Source organism: Protopterus annectens, chromosome 1.part1 (genome assembly GCF_019279795.1).
Source record: "Protopterus annectens isolate FY-2018-M chromosome 1.part1, PAN1.0, whole genome shotgun sequence".
Lineage (NCBI taxonomy): Eukaryota > Metazoa > Chordata > Ceratodontiformes > Protopteridae > Protopterus > Protopterus annectens.
In genome coordinates, this window is record NC_056726.1 from 1,927,787,166 (window position 1) to 1,927,812,020 (window position 24,855).

Here is a 24,855-nt window from a genome sequence, read left to right on the forward strand (position 1 = left end):
CCCTATTTAGTGCTCTCTGACACTTACCTACCATTGGTTGTACTCATTCTGGTATGACTGTCACACAGTCTGCAACATCCAATTTGTGCATTGGTGCATATGTATTTTTTGTGTTGCACTATGGCTGATTTGCATCTCGACCCTGTTTGTCATTTTTCCTTCACCCTTGTTACATAGTTTGTATGTGTGCTGTGTATATTATCTATCCTTTATGTATATTACTGACCTTTGTCCATCACATTTTGCAATATTTGTTATGCATTTTTACGTGATCTTTTGGCCACCTCCTCTTTTTCTGTCTTTTCCACTCCTATTCAACATACCAATGGTGCCTATCCCCTCAAAAAAATTGCCAATGCCACTCTGACTCTCATTTCAACCATCCTATTCCATCATATCTCTTGTATGCCCCTCTTCTTAACCCTGACCCTACATCTGCTTTTCTATCACCCCATTTCCATGGATGTTTGCATTACTTGTGTTCCCTACAAATGTCCTGCATTCATTGTTAGCTACTGTTAGCCACAATGATATGGCTTTGATTGCCGTTCACCTTAATTAATTTTTATTAGATATCTAGCAGATTATGTCAGATTGTACACATTGTGATATGTGTATTTATATATGTCCATCTACATATTATGACTACAGCTGCACTTATTCATAGATATTTACACATTTGTCTTTATTTAGTAATTTTCACATGTTACTGAAAGTTCCATTGGGCTTCCTTCCATACATGTGCATTGGCAATGCACATATATCACTTTATGGATGGGTTTCCCTTGAATACATATTTGCAGTGACTAATTGTTGTTGCTGTCATGAAAGGAGATACTGCCAGCCCAGCTATCTGAAATTTTGTAAATATTTTATGTCATTTGTGAATATCAACATGATGTATACAGTATGCTTGTGTCAGAAATATATTAGAACTGTATGTCATGTGTATATCAAACTGCCTGAAGGCATTTGCAAAGTGCTGTTTGAAATGTAACCATGGTGTATCCTACCGGAAGAGAACAGAAATGCACATGCACTATTTTAACTATTTAGATGTACTCATTTTAACAGTGGAAACTGGGATACAGGAGGTTAACCTCAGTCTAGTAAATTTTAGAAAAATAGCTGAAATTAAATTACTTTATAGGCTAGGCTAAAGACACAGAGTCTGTGCTGAGAGACTTTTTGTATTGTCTTGGAAATGTTTTATTATTTTAGGACTTCCAGTATTTGTCAAAGATCTAAGGAAAGCCCTTGTCTATGTATTTTTACAGGTAGATGCTAAATGCTATCATAGTAACATTACACAGTAAGATTGGACACCATTTGTTAAGGGCCTTAAAGTAGCTGATAAGGAGCTGGCTGGTGATGGTGATAACTACCTTATAGTCTGGGCAAAAGGGGGCATAGCTAGTAAACCTGTGCCAGCCTTTCCCAGGTGTGTGCCCATGCACGCATGCATGTGTGTGTGTGTGTGTGTGTGTGTGTGTGTGTGTGTGTGTGTGTGTGTGTGTGTATATATAAATAAAACCTCAAAGAGTGTGTGTGTTTCAGCTACTTGGGCAGGGACATGAATCACTGGTTGGAAGAGAGGGTGCTGGAGGCTTTGGTTTAGCCACTCAGCTGAGATCGCAACTCTATAGCTGTTCCAGTGGGCATTCTAATTGGAGATCTGAAGAAATTATCCACGGACTGACTGTGGTCTTTGTGTACTCTTAAGGGAAATTGCATTTGATGCAGAGAGCTACATCTGGAAATAGTGTGCATGTAGCTGTAATCCTCACAGAGATGGTATAGGAGAAAGTTGAAAAAAGGAAAGTAGAAATTAAGCACTGCAGATCAGAGAAAAAAACACCAACAATGGAATTAGTGAGTAAAGTTATTACAAAGCATGAAATTCAACAGTGGTACTTGAGGGGGTACTGGTGGACACTAGGGGTGGTAAAGGGGAAACAGCTAGTCAAGAAATACAAGAAGAAGCAGGCAGATAGAGAGATTATAGGGGATAAAGGGAAAATAATTAGAGGAGGGCAAGTTAATCTGTGAAAGATTCAATTAATGCTGTCAGGAAATTTACAAACAAAGGAAGTGGCAGAATTCTCAAAATGGAACTGGGAAAGAATGTAGAGGGGCATATAGATATATTGGATGAGGATCAACGAAACAAGTCGCCTGCTTTTTGAAGGCACAAATAGTAGCATGCATGTGTACTGTAACAATAGTACTTGAGTGGCCACCATCCTGGAGTATTTGAGACCAAAACACATCTCATTCACCCACAGACAGTATACTCTCCTGTTATTATATGAGCATTGGCAACTACCTCAACACATTGTAGAAATCTACCTGGAATGACACAATTTTTTCAAAAAAGAAAATAACACAGATTTCTTGCAAACTATGAGGGCAGAACTAATACCAGCTCTCTGTGCATTAAACTAAATGATCAAATTCTGGTTTAAAATTTGATCAAAGTATTTTTGTCAAGTCCAAATAAAAATAGTTCTGGAAGTTGAATTTCCTGTCACCAAAACTATATTCAACTAGCATGGAAATTTTGTTTCAAATTTTCTTCCCATCTTCAAAAAAAACACACAGATTTAATGGTGACTTCTTCTGGTTTTATAATATGCTCATCCAAGTAGGTCCATGCAATGATGATGATAATTTGTTTTCTTCATCCATAAGGATGACTGATGCCACTCCATCAAAGTGTTCAGTGAATAAACTATGGGTCAGCTGAACCTTTCTGACCCATTTATGAGGAAAGATTCTCTTGTAAATGCTGTCATCCTTCTTCATAATCATCATTGTCTACATTTACCAAAATATTAGCTGCCTCCTATTCCACAGCCTATTTCAGTGAATGTGCGATAAACACACCAAGTACCTCTAATAAAGAGATATTCATATAATCATTCAATAATGCATTAAGATATGAAAGCTCTAAAACCTTTATGTTGCAAATAATTGATCCTAAGTTTTAAGACTTTTAAAACAGTGCTTTTCTGGTTGAAGAGATCAAACTGTTGCACCAAGGGGTTCTGTTTCACCTTCAGCACACGTCAACTCAGTAATGAAAGTCGCTTACAATACTCTGCTCATACTCAAATGCTCATATCACACGTGGCTCTGTTTTGAGCAGACATTGCTGCTGGGCAAACACATTTTGTCACACATTCTCCTGCTAGTGTTTTGTTGTAAAAACTTTCAAGTTTCCCACTTTCATTTACTTGTAGTTGTATCTGCTCTCCCTCTGTCTTGCTCTGGTCCTGTAGCAGCATAGTTTAGACATTCAGCCATCTACTTTCTGAATCATGACTATAGAAACCATAGCTATATCTTTCATGAGAGACTGTTCACCATTTTTTTATATTAACAGAGTCCAGCAGATCATGGCACGTGAGATTCCCAGATGCTGTATCAAATAACATAAACTGGACTTGTCAGATTAGCCACTGAAGTTGAAAGAAAAAAATCTACCTCACCTTGCAGGTAAAAAGAATCTTTACTACTAGCATATTTTTCACTGAGCCCCCTCCCCCCAGCCCATCTCTCCTAGATCATCACTGATTATTTTCTCACCAAGTGGTTATATACACATAGTCATCTGCTCACCCATCTCCTTTTAAATTAACCCACAAATCACAAAGTGGAATAGAGCAACTAGAGAGATTCTGGCTCAGACTCCTCTAACAGAAACAATAAAACTCAAACATTGTTCCAGTATTCATGCATACAATATTGGAATAGTTACTTTAAACTGCCATAAGAATTCTTTTTATCAGAAACAATTTCTGTAATTACATCTTAATGGTATTTTCAGTGGTTTCCAAAATCTGGAATCAAAACATGTATGGGCAATGGTAAAATTATGTTTGCATAAATAATTAGATGTTTTTCTTTTTTATATCATATAGATGTTCCACCATCCGTTGATGAAGGGTTTTGTCTGATTTCCTCACTTAAAATGAAGATCACAAGCATACAGCTAAATGCACTAAGCCTTCCTTCTGGCATTTACTATACCCGTTAAGTAAATACTTTCTTTAGGTTTCAAGATGTACAAAAGTATCCATGCCATTTATGTGGACCATACTACAACTGGAATACTTTATCTGGTGGTAGTTAATATTTCACCTAGATATCTGCAGTATCTATGAACGTATTGAATTTTTTTTTCCAGCCATAGCACTATCTCTATAATTGCTGATTGAAAGATTTTATTTACTTGAGATAACTTGTTGAAAATGACTGCTATCAAATTTTTAACTAGCAGTGAACCATTCGTGACTATCTGAATAATTGCCTACAATTAATGCCTTCAGCTGCAGTTTCGCAACTTACAGCATAAGGAGTAATCATATAATCTCATAAATCTTACAGTATCTTAAATAACTGTTGTATTATCAACACAGGTATTCTAATCATTGTATCACAGTCCAAAAATCAGTGGTACTCTCTACTTACATGCTTTCTTCAATGCAAGTATTATGAACTGTTTCAAAGACCTAGACATAAAGAATGCTATAAAACATATATATATATATATATATATATATATATATATATATATATATATATATATATATATATATATATATGCCTTCTTGATGAGTGTTTTGGCACTAATTTATGATGTTCTTCATCTCACATTGCTGCAGTCATAACTTATGGGTAGTCCGCTGTCCTCGGTCGGCCCGAATACCAAAGTATAAGGCTGACGTCGGTCATGGGTGCTCAGATCTGACGTCAGAGCGTCAAGGTATTAAAGCGCATGACCGACGTCATTTCCCCAGTCTTTTTTGCCGCATGGTCCGAAGCAGAAGCAGCGTTTGCAAGTGCCGTTCGGCGTTCTGAAATTTTCGTATTCTGAGTTTCAGACCGAAACCAAGTTGGGCTAAGTACCCCGTTGGGGAATCTTTTTGTTTTTTCTTGCCTCAGTTACTTCCGGATGTCAGAAAAAGTGAATAATTGTATTTCTTGTGGGAAACAAATACCGCATAGGGATTACCACTCTCTTTGTATTCCTTGCTTGGGACCTGAGCACGACGTAGTAGGGTGTCGCTTTTGTGCTAGATTTAATAAGCGCACCATTAAGCGTAGGTTAGATTGTGCTAGGCTTGTCTTTGGTAAGCGGTGTAATTACAATATGCCGTCGGATCCTCTGACGCCCGCTACCGCGAAGAAGCGCAAAGTTAAATCTTTACAGTCCAAGCAAGAGGACTCGTCCGTTCCGGATGACGGTGCTTTAGACATTACGGTGGATTCGGTTGATCCGGCCGAAGTTTCAACTGAGTCTCAGGGGGAGACGTTGGTTTTGCAAGATGTGGCCTCTCAGGAGTCAGGTCAAGCTGAGGGGGCCTCTCAGGTTACTGTTCTCCCTTCCTTGCCTAAGGTGGTTAGGCCTTCTCCTTCTGTCTCTAAGGTACCTTCCAAAGGCAGGCCTGGTTTGTCTACCACAGGTGTCAGTCCTAGTTCTGCAGGTTCTGTGCCTAAGAAACACATGCTTAAAATGGCAGAAGATTTAATTACTTTAATCAGGGGTTCTATGCCCCCTCCTGATAAGAGGCCTAGGGTGGATCCAGAAATGGAAAGTTTGGAGCAGGCTTCAGATTACTCAGAGTCTTCGGCTGAAGGCATTCAGGATTTTCCTCCTTATTCTGATTCAGACGCAGAGGATTCCACTCCTTCTGCTTCTCCTCCAGAGGATTTTTCTTTTTCAGAAACCCTGCATTCCATGAGGGAGCATTTTAAATGGGAAGGTCAGGATTTCTCAGATTCCAGGAAGAGGCTTAGGGAATTTTTGTTTTTACCACAGCATAGGCCCTTGGCTATACCTCCTGTTTTGGATGTTGTTCAAGACGTTTTCTCTGAGGCTTCCCTTAATCCAGATTCTTTGCCTCCTGCGCCAGTTAAGCCAGATAGGTATTACAGAGTGCCTGAGGCTCATAAATATCTGTACAAGAGCCCTAGGGCCGACCCAGAAACTATTAGCCAGGGACCTAAGTGGGTCAGGGCTTCTATTGTGAAGAATCCAGTTCCTTTGGATAAGGATGCTAGAGCTTTGGAAAGGTGGGGTAAGAAAGTGTATACTTCTTCCACTCTAGCAATGAGGGCTTTGAATTGCCAGTTTCATATGTTGAAGTACCAGAATTTTCTCCTTACTCTGTTAAAATCTAAAGTGGATGCTTTGGCAGAGGGCATAGAGTGTAAGGAATTACAGGATTTGGTACATGCCTCTGATCAGGTGGGTAAGCATGGTTTGCAGTGTGGTTTTGATGCTTTGCAGGCTTCTTCCAGGGTGGCTGCCACTGGTTCAGTTATTCGCAGGCACGCCTGGCTTAGGGATCAGAATTTGTCAGAGCATGTTAAAGCTAGGATTTTAGATGCTCCTTTGCAGTCTGAAGTTTTGTTTGGTTCTCCTGTGGAGTCTGTATTGAAAAAAATGGAAGACAAGGCTAAGTCTATGCAGACTGTTAAAGATTTTTTGCAGGTGCAGCCCCCTAAGTTTAGCAGGAACTGGCCTGCTAAGGGTTGGACTTACCCTTCTTCTGATTCACAGTCTAGGGTTAGATCTAGGCGTGGTAGGGGCAGAGCTCAGAGTTCTTTCAGGCCTAGGCCGTGGAGTTCACCAGCACAATCTAGAGGTGAGGGCAGGGGCCAGTCCTTTCGTAAACAGGCCCAATGACCTGCATCTCCAGCTGCCAGATCCTTCCTGTCTGGCAGCTCCTTTGGGAGGAAAGTTGGCACTCTTCAAGCAAAGTTGGTTTCTAGTCACCCAGGACAAATGGGTGTTGGACATTATAGACCGAGGCTACAAGTTTTATTTCCACACATTGCCTCCTTTCAAAGGCATGCCAGATGCTCCTCCTCAGCAAAGGGTAGAGGCTCACAAACAGATTTCTTTGCTTCTTCAAATTGGGGCTATACAGGAGGTCCCTCAGTCAGAAGTGGGCCTCGGATTTTACTCTCGCCTATTTCTTGTACCAAAGAAAGGAAACACTTGGAGACCAATCTTGGATTTATCTATCCTCAACACATATCTGGACATTCCAAAATTCAAAATGTTGATGTTGCAACAACTTCTGCCTCTGTTCGGCAAAGATCACTGGATGGTAACTCTGGATCTCAAAGAGGCTTATCTTCATGTTCCTATCAGGCTCAGTTGCAGGAGATTCCTGGGTTTTTGGGCTGGGACTTTACATTATCAGTTCTCTGCATTGCCCTTTGGCTTATCTACTGTGCCCAGGGTATTCACAAAAGTTCTGGCTCCAGTGATAGCCTTCTTCAGGTTAAGAGGAATACAAATTTATCCTTATTTGGACGATTGCCTGATTCTTGCTCGAGACAAGCACGAGCTTCTTCACCATCTACAGTATGTTATGACAGTGTTAAGGTGCCTAGGGTATTCTGTGAACGAAACAAAGTCCAGTCTAGTACCCTCTCAGGAAATGTGCTTTCTGGGTGTGAGACTGAATACAGCTTCCCAGATGGCCTTTTTGACCCCGGACAAGCAAAAGAATCTTACAATTTACTTCCATCAGTTGTCTCTACGGTCCAGGCTGACTGCAAGGACAGTCCTTCAAGCCTTGGGGTTCATGGCATCTTGTATTCTGGTGCTTCCCAATGCCAAACTGCATATGAGGAAGCTGCAATGGTATCTCAAAAATGTATGGACACAACACTGCCAAGATCTGGACACTGTCATTCAAATAATACCTTGCATTCAAAAGGAATTTTTGTGGTGGGCTCAGGAATGTCACCTAAACAAGGGACTCTCTGTGACCCGACCAGAGGCGAGTCAGATTTTAACGACGGATGCCTCGGACAAGGCTTGGGGAGCACACCTCAATGGAAAATGGGTACAAGACACGTGGCCTGCCAGACTTCAACATTTACATATCAACTTGAAGGAAATGTTAGCAGTTCCGTTTGCATTGATGGCTTTCAAGGATTTACTTCTCCCAGGGCAGGTGTTGATTCAAACAGACAACACAACTGTCATGTGGTACATCAACAAGCAAGGGGGAACCCATTCGTACCCTCTTTGCAGGCAAACTATGATTTTGTGGGAGACTGCTCTCAGTTTGCAACTCACTCTTCAAGCAAGGTTTCTGCCAGGAGCACAGAACTCCTTAGCAGATGTTTTGAGCAGACGGATAGTGGATCCCCACAAGTGGAAATTGGATCCCCATGTATTTCGACAGTTGACAATGATATGGGGGACTCCAGACATAGATCTGTTCACTTCTCCACTAAATTTCCAGGTGCCAAAGTTTTGCACAAAGATGTTTCATCCCACAGCTTGGAAAGTGGATTCTCTATCATTCAGTTGGAGCAATCTTCACGTTTATGTTTTTCCACCTCTGCCTCTTCTTCCAAAGGTTCTCTTGAAGGTCAGACAAGACAAGCCCTCCATGATTCTAATAGCTCCAGACTGACCTCGACAGCACTGGTACCCTCTGCTGAGGAGTTTAGTACGGGAACCTCCTTATCCTTTGCCTTTGATTCCACACCTTTTGACTCAGGAGGGCAATCATTTCCTCAATGTCAGGATTCAGTCCCTGCATCTAACAGCCTGGCATATTCTGTTCTAGAACCTGGAGGGTCGCAGCTTCCTCAACAAGTTTTGAATGTTATTTTGGAGGCCAGGAGGCCTAGTACAAGGAAAGTTTATGCTGATAAATGGAGGAGATTTTTTATTTGGAGCAAAGCAAAGAGCTTTGATGTTTCCAGGCCTGATTTGAGTGTTTCTCTTCAATATCTTACAGAATTATTGGACAAGGGTTTGTCTTTCTCCTCTATAAAAGTTCATGCTGCAGCCATTTCTGCTCACTATGACTGTGACCCACCATTATTCTCTCATCCTTTGTTTAAGCAGTTCCTTAGAGGGGCAAAGAACTTAAGACCCCCGCGTAGAGCTCCTACTCCTGCTTGGGATCTCAATTTTGTGTTGGAAAAACTTACTTTACCTCCTTTTGAACCTGCAGCTACGGCTGAGTTAAAGTTTTTGTCTTGGAAGACTGCTTTTTTGTTGGCCATTACGTCTGCTAGAAGGGTTTCTGAATTGCAGGCTCTAATGGCAGTTGAGCCCTTCCTAATTTTTCATAAGGACAGGGTATCTCTGCGTACTAACCCTACTTTTATGCCTAAAGTGGTTTCGAATGTGGCCTTGAACCAATCTATTCATTTGCCTACTTTTTATGCAGATCCCCAAAATAAAGGGGAGAAAATTTTGCACACTTTGGATAATCACAGGCAGTTGCGTTATTATTTGAGCAAGACTAAAGGGTTCAGACAGTCTCAGCAGTTGTTTGTTTCTTTTGCTTTGGGTTCTCAGGGGAAACCTGTTTCAAAACAAACTATTTCTAAGTGGATTGGCCTTTGTATTGCTTTTTGTTATTCTCATCATGGTAAGGAGATTCCAGCTGGAATCAGGCCTCACTCCACTAGGGCTACTGCCACTTCTACTGCTTTTTTAAGGGGGGTAGCTACTAAAGATATTTTGGAAGCGGCTACTTGGAGTTCAGTGCATACTTTTTCTAAACATTACAATCTTCCTCTTTATTCCAAATCTAGGGCTGGATTTGCCACTGCAATCTTACAGGGCATTTTGGCAGCCCCCAATGCTTTATGATTTTGCCAGCCTCCCTTTACCTCTGCTTTGGGATTCTACCCATAAGTTATGACTGCAGCAATGTGAGATGAAGAACATAGTACAGTTTTGTACCTACCATAAATGTAGATGTTTGAAGATCCACATTGCTGCAGTCCAATTTACCCTCCCTCCTTCCCCTCTGTAGTTTGGAGTGGTGGCATGATTTGGTTGTAGCTGTTTTTTGTACATGGTTTTAGGGAGTTGTTCTATTTTTGACTGTGGCCATTATTTTTAGGGCCTTCTGACATCTGGGGCAAGAAAAGACTGAGGAAATGACGTCGGTCATGCGCTTTAATACCTTGACGCTCTCACGTCAGATCTGAGCGCCCATGACCGACGTCAGCCTTATACTTTGGTATTCGGGCCGACCGAGGACAGCGGACTACCCATAAGTTATGACTGCAGCAATGTGGATCTTCGAACATCTACATTTATGGTAGGTACAAAACTGTACTTTTCTGCTTGTAAATACATCATACTCTGACCTCCTTAATTTGCTGTATATAGCCTGGTGAACTAAAAAAATTCAACATGTTTGAATACTTCAAGTTTAAAAAACTCATACATAAAATATTCTGTAAGTGACAATGTATATAAAGTTGTTAATAGTGAAAATTCAGCTCAGACATAAGTTTCTGTGAAGAAGCTCATCTGAATGTTTTTTTTTTCTTTTTATCCATTATTTAATTGATTCACTCTTTCATTTGTTAAGTTAAGTCTTTCCCTGACCTCTGTATTGAATTTCCAGCTTAAGGCACTCTTAAGTGAATTGCTCTGTTAACCAGCCCATGATAGTCATAGCTCTCCTGCAGAAAGAAAAATGAACTGATGTCTGGAAATTGCAAAGATTACAGTGTTGTTCACAAAGTAGCAGCCAATTATTCTGCACTGATTATTTCTGATGATTGCTCTAGTTCAGACATTGCTGCCAGTTGCTTATTTCTCACACTGCAGTACTGTTTACATAAGTAGACTGTGGCCATAATACAACACAGACATCACACATGAAATGTCAACAGAGGGGTCTCATATTCTAAAAAAAGGTTGCATTTCTTGCAGTTTGGAAACTGTAAAAGGTAAAATGAAATTACAGGTTGTGCAATGACCCTTTATCACTTAAATGTTGGTGGTAAGCCAGCTCTAGAATTGTTAGTTCCACAAAAACAGCAGTTTTATTATTTGATTGTGAAAAGAAGAAGCTTCACCGTTTGCTAAAGATGGACAGGAAGACCTTTATTACATGTCTTTTGTCTAAACAGTTTTGACTTTTATTGTCTAATGTACAATTAATACAAGCAAAAAGTTAATATTTTTTCATGTAGCTATAGTTACAAGACATCATCTGCATTCCAGCTGAATTGTTGTCACATTTGTGTTTTATATCTTCAGAACTGCTAATGTTCTCAGATTGAAAAAAGGTATATGCTATGGTGAGCTCTTGTAGCAAGCTTCAGTATAGTGGGAAATGGCAGTGTACCACCAAACCATGTAGGCAATGGCTGATTCTCTTCCTGCTTTGTTATTAAACATCCATAGGTTCATAGTTTCATAGATTAGTACTAAGCTAACTGCCCTTGCGAGCCATTTTTTAAGCCTAGCCAATTATCCCTTGTGAGACTCAAGCCCAGCATCTTGTGTTTGTAATGCAAACACCTTGACCATTAGGCCACCCTCCAAACATGATTTGTTTGCCTAGATATAAGTCTATAACAATTTTTTCCTCTAGATGATATGAAAAAAGTCTAATACTCAGAACATATATAATCACCATGCACTTTGCTGAGATAAATCAATGAATAAGGAATATGTGATAACTAAGACCCAGTTTCTAGAATGAATCTAAAGATATATTCACCAATGTTCTGTTAAATGCACTTAGTAGCACCCACCATTCCAGTGTTATATTTTAGAGATAACATGTTCCCCATAAACTGCTGTCACAAGAACATTTCTTATGGAAAGTGCAGCACCTGAGTTAAAACTAGTTCAATGTCCATGCCTTTATGAACTCAGGTAACCCTATAAAAAGCATTATTCTCCATTTATCCTATTTTTTAAAGTTGCATGTTCACATGAAGTCTTTGGAGTATAACATGGCAGATCTGGAATTAACTGCACCTAGTATCATTATAGCAATAACCCACGCCTGGGTGTGGGTAATGCTGGATTTACCCACGGTTGGCATGGTTTGGTCCCGAGGGCGAAGCCCGAGGGACCAAACAAAGCCAACCGTGGGTAAATCCAGCATTACCCACACCCAGAAGTTATTATATCTAATGACATTATTTAAGAAAAATAATTACTTTTCTTAAATAATGGCATTATAATGCCTCTTACTGCCCTTCCGCAGCTGTCTGGTATTCTGCGGCAGTTCTGATGTACTGCGCATGCCTACGCAGTACATCAGAGCTGTGGGCAACAGCACTGTTTCGCTATGTTAAATGGGTTTAACATAGTGAGACAGCTTTAAAATAAGCAACGGATATCCCCGTTGCTTATTTTAAAGCTGTCTCGCTATGTTAAACCCATTTAATATAGCGAGACAGCTTTAAAAAAAAAAGCAACAGAGATTGCAAGATCTCCATTGCTTTTTACACACTGTGTCGCTATGTTAAAGGAGTTTAACATAGCGAGACAGCTTTAAAAAAAGCAACGGAGATCTCCGTTGCTTTTTTTAAACCTGTGTCGCTATGTTAAACTCTTTTAACATAGCGAGATTGTTACTAACGGAAAAAGTCCGGGCGACCGGACCTTTTTCCGTTAGTATATTGAGGGATTTACAACATGCACACTGGTTGGGCTGACCAATCAGCGTGCACGTTTTAGGGGAGGAATTGTATAATAATATTGTTACACTTTCAGGCTTTATAAGTAGTTAGGAAAAAAATCTTAGCTATTCATTTCTAAGCGTCTTAGGCAAAAAGCAGCAATGGCTGTATCACTGAGATAGTGCTATTTGTAGAAGATGGTCCAAAAGTCTCAATAATTATGTGGAGCACTTCTTTACTGACAAACTTGTCATTACATGACTTCTAAAACCTAACTTTTCAGTTCAGAAAGATTCAGATGGACATTACTATGACCAACCATTATAAGTCATAAATGATGGTATCCATTACCCATTAAGATCTAGCAACCACTTCAGTGATGCATTTTCTCTTGTTGGACACTGCCACTATTCCATTTAATTGCTTCACTAAAAGTACCCCACCTCCAGTTTAAAATGCCAAGTTCAATGCTACATAATACACAAAATAACTTGAAGTGTTGCATTTATGTTTTCTTTTCTTTTCTTTAGTTGTTTTTATTCATGTTGTGAATTGATCTGCAGATCTTATTCAGTCATGATTCATGTGAGAAAAGGCATATACATTATAAAAAAAAAAAATTCCAGCAGAAACAAAATAGAGAGTTATTTGTAGAATAATAGCAGATTTTAGCTGCAGAACAGTCTTAGGAAACATTATTAGCTAAGAAACAATTACAGTGTATATACATAATGTGATCTAATTGTATTTGACTGAACTTTATGCATAATGTATTAAATTATATATATTTGTACTAAAGTGAAATTACTACAGAAGCAGATACCATTTTACATTGGTATAGAAGAGAAATTAATATTTAACCATAGTCCTTAATGATCATATGCATATGTGCATATGTTTTATATAGAGGAGGATTCAATAAAGCCTACACCGTCATTTTTACCATGTGCACATCGCACCGCCATGAAGTTTTAGATTCATTAAACTCTGTGTAGTGACGTGCAGTCATGCGCAAACATGGCAATTTGTGTGGCAAGCAAATTATAGCATAAGTAGCTGAAGTGCATGCTAATGAAGCAAACCAACATAGTGGAGCAATTTAACAAGCTGTAAAGCAAATGTGTAGACTTTGCGCTTGTGCTGCTCATGTTTTTGTAACTTTTTGCATACAGCCACAAAAAGGAGTCTACAAGCAAAAACACTTGAAGGTAAAAGTTATTAGATCTGAAGAGAACTGAACTTAACATGTAACAGCAGACAAATTATCACATTATTAGACAGAATGGATGCCACAAAAGTATAGTAACAATAGCAAAAATCCTTTTTAAGTGCCATGACATAAATGCAGCATTACTCTCCCACCCTCAAATGAAGAATATATTCATAACTAATGTAGATAGCTAAAACTGTAAATCCCAAGAAACAGACTCTTCATACACCCCTGTAAGTGTATGTAGTATGTATCTGACAGAATACAGTCAAATGTTATCCAAACCTGTATTTCTCTGTGCAGGTATACAGCAAAGTAATACCCTCCCTTGCGTGTATAACATCAGTTTCCCTGCCTACATGGTTACCAATCATGTGGATTCAGGGCTGTCAGCATGGTGAATATGCAAATGAGGTAAAAACTCATTAGATTAGCTGAATCCAAAAAAATATAACTGTGTAGGGATATTCACTTCATGTAGGCACTTACACAGTGTTTGTTTTCAATGGATGGTAACAGTAAGTGATGATATTGGGGGGATGCCAGGTTACACTTACGGAGGTGTACATGTAGGTCTGTGAAGTGTAAAAGTGCATGTAAGCAATGCACAGTTCACAAGTCCTGTTTCATCCTCTTTATTGTTTGTTAAAATGAGTCATCGCTGTCCACTGTAAGTAATTTTTTTTTAATTTGTGTCATTGTTTGCACAATGTGGTGCTAAGTACAACCACAGGAAATGGAGGAATGAATGGTAGGTTTCTCGGTGGTTGTGATACAACTGTTCCTATGGCAGCATCTGTATGTGTAGGGCTAGTATATATGAACCTGGGTTCTAGTACAGAGTCTGCAACCTTTCCTTTATTTTTTCAGCTGCATATTTGCATGGTATCACAGGAACGGAGGAAAGTAATAACAAGTTTACATGTGTTTACCTTATTTAACCATAGGTACTCACAGCAGAGCAGAGGTGCACATCATACACTAATGAGCACCAACAGAGCTAGCATACTCAGTTAAGCAGCAGGTGTTTCTCATACAAGATAAGCAGCTGATTTTCAGCATGGGTGAGGTATTCAATAAGCTACAAGGCATTCATACAGTCTCCATTCTGTTTTTTCCTGAATACTTCAATACCATTGGTGTAGAGACAAGGACATTTTAGACCTGAAATAAAATTGTGTCAGCTGCTGCATTTGCAAGGTAAGTCCTAAATCTAGAATGTATTCTTTAATAATATTATGGCATATCCTTGTATTTCTTAACTTGGTGCAGAACTCAAGTAAATAGTAGTGGATTTGTACATAACATACCTTAACATGTGATAACAGACACTTATTTTACTTATATGTGTCCATTACTATTTTTTTTCTTATTATTCTCATTTTTTAATTGCACTTTTTGTGTGATGCTCCTCATAGTGAAAACAGTGCAAGCAAGGAACAAATAAATTTCAGGTTTGGCAGAGTTTACATGGTTTGCACAAAGTGTGGTAGGCCACGTAGGAAGCAGACAGACAAAAAAAGAAACTGGATACATTCCATTAATGCCTTTGGCCATTGTAAAAACCTAGCCTGGAGTGCAGATGGTACTAGGTTCTAGTACAGAGTGTGCAACCATTGTTTTACTGCTGTGACATTGCAATTTACAGCAATGAAGTGCAACACAGACAAATGTTTCCTCAACATTCTTGTGGCAACAGGTGTTACCTACAATCAAACAGATGCAACTTGCATGCTTGTACACATTGTCAACCAATGCACGAATCTGCTGCTCACTGTGTTATGGAACTGTATATATGATGCTTTCTTATTGGTGTTTATTGTTCATTTCTTTTGTATGACATAAAACTACATGTGGAAACATTGATTGCATATAGTACTGTGTTCTGTAGTCTGTGCAGTTAGATAAGTAGGAGTTCTGTTCTCACTGCAGTCAACTTGGTGTATGTGTGTGTCTCTAGATAGCACAGTAGACATGTTATCCTACAGTTACTTCTCCAATGGCATGGCTTACCAGTATTTTGATACTTGCACAAGCCTACACATCCATTTCATGCAGCCCTCACAACCTCTTGTCTACCAATGGCCTGCTGACATCATCTACTATAAATTCACATGCACCCCTGTGTAAATCAGACTTGTGTCATGGCACATGCATTAAGTACTCTGTTATGTATGCTGTGTACTTAGATAGGTAGGGGTTCTATTCTCACTGCAAACAAGTGTGTGTGTGTGTGTGTGTGTGTGTGTGTGTGTGTGTGTGTGTGTGTGTGTGTGTGTGTGTGTTTGTGTGCTGTTATTTGACATTACAGAGAACATTTTACATCAGCATGTGGGACATTGACATTACCATATGCTCAACAGACAATGCTGATGTCATCAGCTCTATCAAATTATGGCATATGTAGTCATCCCACCAGGGCAGGATTAGACACTGGCCTGGAGGCCAGCCAGATGTCACCTCATCTGCTATCAGACAGATTACTGTGGCATGTCTTTTAATCTATCCACATACATTATGGCATGTTTTGTAGGCCCTGTGTTATCTTGATGAGAAAGCTCTGTGTTCTGTCCAGTTGCTGTATTTCTCTGGTGAAGTACATGCAAAGGACAGCTTTATACTGTATTACTGTTCTGATGAGATTTGACTACAGTGCTGTAATATAATCCTGAGATCTGAGTGTGATGGTGTGACTTATGATGTGCAACAATGTTTGTACTGGAAAATCATTAAAGAGAAAAGTTAGAAAGTAATGAGACACATTACTGTTTCTGACTTCACAACCCTTACAATAGAATACACTATAAAGTAGTGAAATGATGATGCTATCCACTATATAACTTGGCAAGATATGTATAAGTGGCAAGTGCAGTTATCAGTTCAACAAAAACAAATGCAGATATACTTAGCACTAATGTAGCTATGCGCCCTGTGCATCAGACACAAAGCTTTTATATCTTCTGAATCTAAAAGAGAGAAAACAGGCATATGGCACAGTTATTATCACTTGCACAGAATATTGTGTGACGGCAGGATGCCTAGGTGATGCAAAAGTTTGGTGAGTGTGTTTAAGTAAGAAAGGGAAGCAGGTAGGCTGAACCATGTAACTGTTGTGTGTATGTAGGCATCCTCCATGTGAAAGTGGTATATGACAGTCTGCATGAACACAGCCAAACTCATTGCTAGCTCTATGTTTTGGTATATTGGACAGGTGTGAGTCATGCCTGTTAAAGTTGGCAGTTCATTGTTATCGCCTCCGACCACAAAAACTGGCTCTGTCAGGAGTTGCACTGGCACAGGCATGCCCAGGTTCAGATAGCTGGCACCTGAATGTGACTGATGTCTGATGGACATGCTCCCTTCATGGGAATGCTCAGGACCACAAACCCATGGCCTGCCACATCTGGGTGTGGACAGCACACTCACCGGAACAGTGGAAGTACTGCCATTATGGGAGCATGATCAAGCATGGTCATGTGGCTGACCTACTCCCATGATGACCCCTTTCCCCTCGCAGCAACATTCTGTCAGAGACACTCCTTGTTCCAACATGTCATTCATATGCTCCACTGCATTAGTTACACTGTGGGGACAGTCATGCATGTCAGACTGTGCTACATCTACAGCCCTGTGCATTGGTCAGGAGCACCTTTTTGATTGTGTCTTTGCCTCCATGATGGCCCTAAACATACATTGAGTGACACTGAAAGAGACACCTACACCAGGTTTAGAAGGGAAAGCAGGCCCCATTCAAATACCCCTATCAATCCTCCTGTGTGGCACCTAGCCCACACTTTCACTAAAGTCAGAGTCAACAGAAACTGAAGCCACAGTAGCCACACTTCTCTGATCAGTGTCCTCATCCTCCACCTGTTCAATATCTAAGGGCTCAGTAGACTGGGTAGGTATAGGCTTATTGGATGTGTCTGGGGAAAATGAAGGAGGTGGCTGGATGGCAACTTCTCTGTCAAATTTAACTTCTGCACCATCTGACTGTGCCTCAGTTTGGCCACCATCATCATCAGTGTTTTCTGAGAGGCTGACATCAGGTGGTACATGGCCCACATTCCCACTGTCATGATCACCTGTGATAAAAAGGCAGAAACACAGGAATACATTAATACCTGCACTATGGTGCAATATATTCTAAACAACTAACAGTGCTGCCACTATTACAGACAGTACAGCAATACACACAACAGGCCTAAAATGACACATTATGATATTTCTTTAAATTCATCTGCAATACTGACAAAAATGTATTTGGCTTACCATCTGCAAGAAAGACATTAAGCAAGATGTAAGAGTAACATCATCACATTTAACAGTAAGTCAGTGGGTAATACATGTATTCCTCTATATCTGCATTAACTCTACTTTCAACAAGAATGTGGCTGACAGCACCAAACTAAGACTATAACCGTAGCAATCATCAACCCCCCCCTCAGAAAAAAGGTGTGCGACACAGAAGTAACATTTATTTCAATTGTTTTACTATACAACAGTATTTAACTAGTTATATAACAAAGCCTACCTCAAAGTTCTTTTTGGGACTCAGAAAGAGTGGCACCCACATCAATGACATACTGTGGTCCACTATATTGTGTGCTCTCATAATGGAGTATATTTACCAGAAACTCTTCATTGGGGGTAAGAGGTGGTTCTGTAGCTGTAGCAGGCCTTACCATTCTTAGCCTTTGGTCCCAGGCAATTGCAGCTGCTCACCTCCATGCAATGGTAATTATATCAGTCGCTCTGTGGCACACCTCTTCATAGGTTCAGCTGTTGGTGGCCACAGAATTGATGTTCTCATAATGTGCTGCCATCATTTAGTCTGTGTACTGTATTGGGCTGACCTCTTCCCAGCAGTAAAGCCCCATGTTGACAGAGAGCATCAACAATGATGTTGTTTTTGGCATCTCTGAATAGGGGTGTCTGCTTCACTGACATTGTTTGTGTCCTAAAAGACAACAGAATGATAATACACATGAGTATTGCATAACTACAAAGTAACTGTTTCCAGATAAAACAGTAAAGGTAGCCAGTCTATATTACCCACTGGAGAAACATAAAACAGTCTACAGATGTGAAATACTAACAACAGGCAGGACACAAAACAAGGAGAGCAGCAAGAGCAACCTATCCTTGTATGTGCCACAGCAGTAACTCAATTGTGGCCCCCCAAAAGAACAGTCCATTTTTAGTTTGTGACATAACGTATCTTTTCTTTGCTCTCCCCACCCACTAAAGAACAGGCAGATGAGCAATTTTCATAATAAAACATCTTTGAAACACTAAAAGTGCTTTCAAAGGATCTATCCCAGAAACATTTGTACATATTTATCACACAGCATTCTATTTTCATGTATTTTCAATTGTGTACATCTGAAATGGCTTGACAAACAAGGCCATGCCCTTAGTACACCTATAATATTTGCATACATATAAAAATGTAAAAGCTTTGCTTCACAATTCATAAATATATTCAAACATATGTATTATGTAGGTAACAAAATGTGAGCATACCTGCTGGAGTTCAATACTCCTCTGTAAAGATTTTCTTATGAAGAAATATGCTCTATAAAGTCCTGCAAACATGTAGCAAGTATCCTCACCATCTGTTTGGCTATCTACACATTTGACCTTTTATACTGAAGTAGATTATTAATGGATTGCATCTGTCTTAGCCTGTGTCTTAGAGATGCTAGATACAGCATAGGTAACTGAATTACAAGCTAATCAACCAATCTGACGGAGCTATTAAACAAGTTATAAACCATCCACGTAGACTCCATGCTGTTTTTTTCCTGCAGGTTTCAAAACTTGTGGAGTACAGGCATGGAAAGTCTACACAGACAGAATATTAGGAGCTGCTGCTCCTGCTTTAATCCATTTTTATTTGGTAGAAGTTTCACACAGTGCTGTTGCTGCCAATAGGCCTAAGCTAAGACTGAGAAAAGTTTCCATGCCACATTTAACTTATCACAACATATACAACATCAACATTGTAGAGTACTACAGGGTGGACAGGGACAAACTGTAAGAACTCTGCAACCTCTGCTGGCCTCAAATCAGAGAGATAGTCTTAACCTCCCCATGTATTGGCTATGTACTGCTTGCATCACAGTCAGCCCTGAACTAACACTGTGGCAACTGCTGCATTTACAATGTTAAGTCCCAAACATGTAATGTATTGTATAATAATATTATGGCATGTCCTTGTATTTCATAACTTGGTACAGTAAACAAGTAAAAGGTGGGAGATTTGTACATAAATTAATGTAATATGTGACAGCAGGGAGTTATTTGACTTGTATGTGTCCATTAGCATGTTGTAGGCTTTAGTCATCACAGATTCACACATTCATACCTCTCCAAAGTACTGATGATCACTGCATGCCCTCAGTTTAGCACCATACATTTGTAATGGGAAATCATTACAGAGAGAAGTTAGAAAGTAATAAGACAAATTACAGTATCTGACTTCACAACCCTCACAAGATTAAACAGGCAGGATGCAAAACCAGGAGAGTAACAAGAGCAATATATCCTTGTTTGTGCCATAACAATAGCTCAACTTGGTCCCCCCTCAAAAGAACAGTGTACCCTTGCATGCAATATAACAAGAACTCACCATTGCCCCCCCCCCCAAAAAAAAGAGCAGTCTGTGCTTGTTTGTGCCATATAATCTGCCCTTCATTTGACGGCAACTCCATATCATAGTATTCCCAGTTAATATCCTCACACATTTTAAGATAAATGATACAGACTGGCTTATAGGTTCATAGGTTCATTGGTAGGTACTAGGCTATCTGCCCAAGGGCATTCATAAGCCTAGCCAGAGTGTGTCAGCTTTTGCTGCCACATTGATTGATTAACTGAGCCTCTGTCAAGAAGAGCCAATGAAGTGATCCCAGGGGTGTATTTTCTGTTATCCATCCACTCGTCAAAGTTTCTCTTGAAGAGTGTTAGTGAGGGGCTCTGCCTAATGTAGTTAGGAATTTTGTTCCAAAGCATGGGGAGTCTCTGTGACAAGAATCTATCCCTCCAGCATGTTCTATTTATTGTTGTGGTGCAGTTTAGCTCACTATAGTGTGTGGCTCGCAGTCACTTGGATTTCTTTAGTTGGAGCATGTCCATCAATTCTGAGTTGAACATGGCTTTGTAAGTCAGGCCGAGATCACCTCTGAGTAAGTGATATGTCACTGAGTACAGCTGGAGTTTTTCCAGTCGGGCTGCATAGAACATATGTTTGAGGCCAGTAATCCTCTTGGTGAGGTACTTTTGTGGTCTTTCCAGCTGTTGGAAGTGTCTTGTGAGGTACACTCCAAATGGGGCATTGTACTCTATGATGGGTCTGATGAGTGATGAGTAGAGGGGCACTATAACTTCTTTATTTCTAGATGCAAACCCTTTAGTAATTAGATGGGCTACATAGAAGGATTTCCTAACTACTTTGTCAATATGATTGTCAAAGGAGAGTTTACTATCTACCTGGGTCCCCAGATCTCTTATTACCTCTTCTGTATTAAGGGGGCTGATGTGGTAGTTCATGGGTGTTTTGTTTTTCCCAAATAGGATGACTATGCATTTGTTGGCTTTTAACTTGAGACCATGACTTTGACACCAGGTGTCCGTCTCAGTAAGGCCCTTTTGGAGAATGTCCATGTCAGCCGGAGAGTCAGTTATGGCTCCCAGTTTGCAGTCATCGATGAACTTGGTTAGCCATAATCCTCCTGTCTTTGCCTGTACTTCTGAGAAGTATATGCCAAACAGTATGGGTCCCAGGAGCGAGCCTTGTGGGACACCACTCGTGACTGGTTTAGAGTCGGACCTAGACCCCGCTATTCTTACCATGTGAGTTCTGTCTTTAAGCCAGTTGGCAACCCATCTCATGAAGTAGGGGTTTATGTTCAGGCTGGTGAATTTTTCTATAATTCCCAAGTGCGGAATGGTGTCAAAAGCCTTGGCGAGGTCAAGGCAGGCTGTGTGAACCACCTTCCCCTCATCTGTGGCCTTGGTGACTGTCTCAAAGAAGTCAACCAGGTTTAGTAGGCATGATCTGCCCTTAACAAAGCTGAATTGGGTCAGGTCAAGTGTTTGGAGGTTCCCAATGTCTTTGTTAATGAGTTCTATGATGATGTGTTCCATAGCCTTGCAGACCAGGCTAGTCAGGCTTATGGGGCAATAGTTACCAGGGTCAGTTGTGGCCCCTCCTTTGTGGAGTGGAACAACCATTGCTGTGTGCCATTCAATGGGCATGTAGCCTGTGGAGTGGCTGAGGTTGAACAGTGTGTTTAGGTGCGGGGTTAGTTTGTTCTGTAGTTCATGCACGATGCAGCCTGGGGCACTATCTGGCCCCACTGACGCTGTGCTTTTGGCTTTTGAAAGGGCTGTTTTTACCTGTGTGTCTGTGATTTTTGGGACACTACATTTTTCAGGTACTGTTGTGGACCCTTTTGCGGGTGAAGTTTGCACTGAATCTATCTGCCAGGATGTTGGCAATATCAGTAGGTTCAGTATATTTTGTGCTATTCTGCACTAGCTCAGAGCAAATCTGCAAGTTGTCACTTAGATTCTTGACATAGCTAAAGAAGGCTTTGTGGTTATCTTTCGAATCCTTGGCTATTTTTCTTTCAAAGTTAGCTTTGGATAATTTTATGAGGGTCCTTAGTTTTTTACTGATACTGATCAAGGATTTCTTTCCTTCTTGGGATTTGCTTTTTTTCTGAACTAGTTTCCTCCTTCTATTGTATAGCCTGTTTATGGCAGTGGTCCACCAGACTGGTTTCCTTCTCTTAGGGGAGTGAGTCTTGGTTTTGCTAGGGATGGCACGATCCATGCATCCTTGTAGGTGCTCATAGAGTGCATTTGTAAAGGTTCCTTCATCTTGGACACTGTTATCCTTTAGCATGGGGGCTGTGAAACTTACCACCTCTGTGTTAAGTAAGGTGAAGTTTGCTATAGAAAAGTTTTTCACTGTGGTTTCCTTGGTTTGGGGTGGTGGTGTGGTGTGGACAACCAGAGTGATTGGTTTATGGTCTGATCTAACCAGTGACGGGTTGACCTCCGGTGAGGAACACCTGTCACCCATATTGGTGATGACCATGTCCAATATGTTTTCACCTCTGGTAGGGGAGTTTACCAGCTGATCCAGGGCAATTGAGTTGATAAATTCCAGGAAGCATTGGACCTGGGAGTTTGTGCTTGAGTAGTTTTCCCAGTTAGCAGTAGGGTAATTGAAATCACCCAGTATCAGAGTGTTTGGTAGGACCTTCATGTTTTCCAGTGTCTCTAGAAAGGCGGAGTGGTGCTCCTGGGTCATGGAGGATGATCTGTAGCAGGCCATAATTTGCATTGCAGATTTGCCCGATGTTAGTTGCTCATGGATGATCTCAGAGGTATCATGCTGCACCACTAACCTGGAGGTGTAGGTATCCTTGATGAATATGGATACACCCCCTCCTTTTGTGTTTCGCTCCATGTTCTGTGGCTGAAATGTGTGGTATGAGTTGTAGCCCGGTAGTGCTGGGGTGCTCTGTGGAGCCTTGAACCAGGTCTCAGTTACTGCACAGATGTCAGTGTTCTCCATACTGAGGAGTGCTTGAAGCATGTGCATTTTGAGATTTAAACTCCATAACCCTCATTTTATTATCTGTGCTGTTTATGGAGATGGGTTTGACTTTTGAGCCTTGCCTAAAAAAGGCACTATGGGGGCAGCAAGAGCCTTGGCCAGTATTTGAAAGCTTAGGGGTGATAGGTGCAAGCCATCTCTTGTGAAGCAAAAAGGCTTGTCGAGCATGTTGTCCCAGGCTGACAGACACTGGATCCCCTTTGAATAACACCAGAAGCTTAGTCAATTGTTGAAATTGATCATTTTTTCTTTATACTGTGGTATCATTATTGGTGAGGGCAGGATGTTACTCAGGGTCATACCCACCTAGACTACATGATCAGAGAGCTCTTCCATGTCTCTTTTCATGTAGTCCAGGGAGGTACGTCTCAGGTCATTCACACCAACATGAACAATGACAGAGTCTTACACACTACATGTCTTTGAGTACTGGTCAGATAACTGATGCATGACCAAGAAACACAGAAAGGTAAGACATAGCTGTATATTTGCAAGCAATATTCATAAGTTGTGTGATCACTAAGTGCACTATATCCAAATATACTAAATACATTAAATGTAGAAATAACAGATTATGCCTTGATATCAGTGTACATTCAGTTGTACTTGGTTGTGTGAGGAATTACTTCATTTCTTTGCTGCAAAGCTATTTGTGTGTAAAAGATGGAAAAGGCACCAATCCTGTTTTCTGCAGGTGCATTATAGTGAGAGTTGAAATCCAGACCTATATACACATGTATCATGTACACTAACATTTTCTATTGTGTACGTCATAGATTAATTTTCCTCATATTTCTCAGTTGTTTTTTTTTGGGGGGGGGCACTGTTTGCATGATGCATAGTTTAGCACAAATGGGCTTGACTATACTTTTCTGGTTTGCACATACAGCAGCAGTGCACAGACTGGATGAATGGATGACCCAGGTAGCAGACAGGACCCAGACAGCCACTGAACTGGATACATTTAATTAATAATATTGGCCATCACACAAACACATTGCCCACCAGTGTGCACCCTCGAGTACTGTGTTTAAGAGATGGTAAGGGATGCGCAACATTTTCAAATGTTGCAAAACCAAAACATGAGCACTTTCAGTAAGCGTGATACCTGCAATTGGCAAAAAAACATCATCGTACATTTGTCTTGATCTGTGGTAGGCATGGGAGAAATTCGTGGAGAGGTTTTGAAATTCCTGCTCAAAGATGGGTATGTCCAGGAGGCCAAAGTGTGTGTTGGACACCTAGTGAATGAACATGGGCCCAGGCTATTGCAGAGGGACCACTGTTGCTTGGATTACAAGTCAGTAGCATGAAATAGTCTTTCCTGGGTTTTTGTCAGTGCTACTGGTATTCCCGGTACTAGTGAGCAATGTAGGTATCACTACAAAGACCTCCAGACAAGGAGGAGAGATACCCTCAAATGTTGAATTGAGAAATGTAGGACTGGGATCAACCCACAGATATTTAAGGATCAGTTACAGAGAATACTTGTAAGAGTTAAAAGCTGGATATAGTCAGGATTGGTATTCATAATGGTACTCTGTTCTGTTTTTTCTGCAGCTGTCACAGACTGAGAACT

At 40.5% G+C, this 24,855-nt stretch overlaps 1 pseudogene; it reads right to left on the reverse strand.

Annotated features, from left to right (window-relative positions):
• Positions 1–2,761: 2,761 nt before the first annotated feature.
• The window catches only part of LOC122816770, a 67,004-nt pseudogene continuing 44,910 nt past the window's right edge, over positions 2,762–24,855 (reverse strand).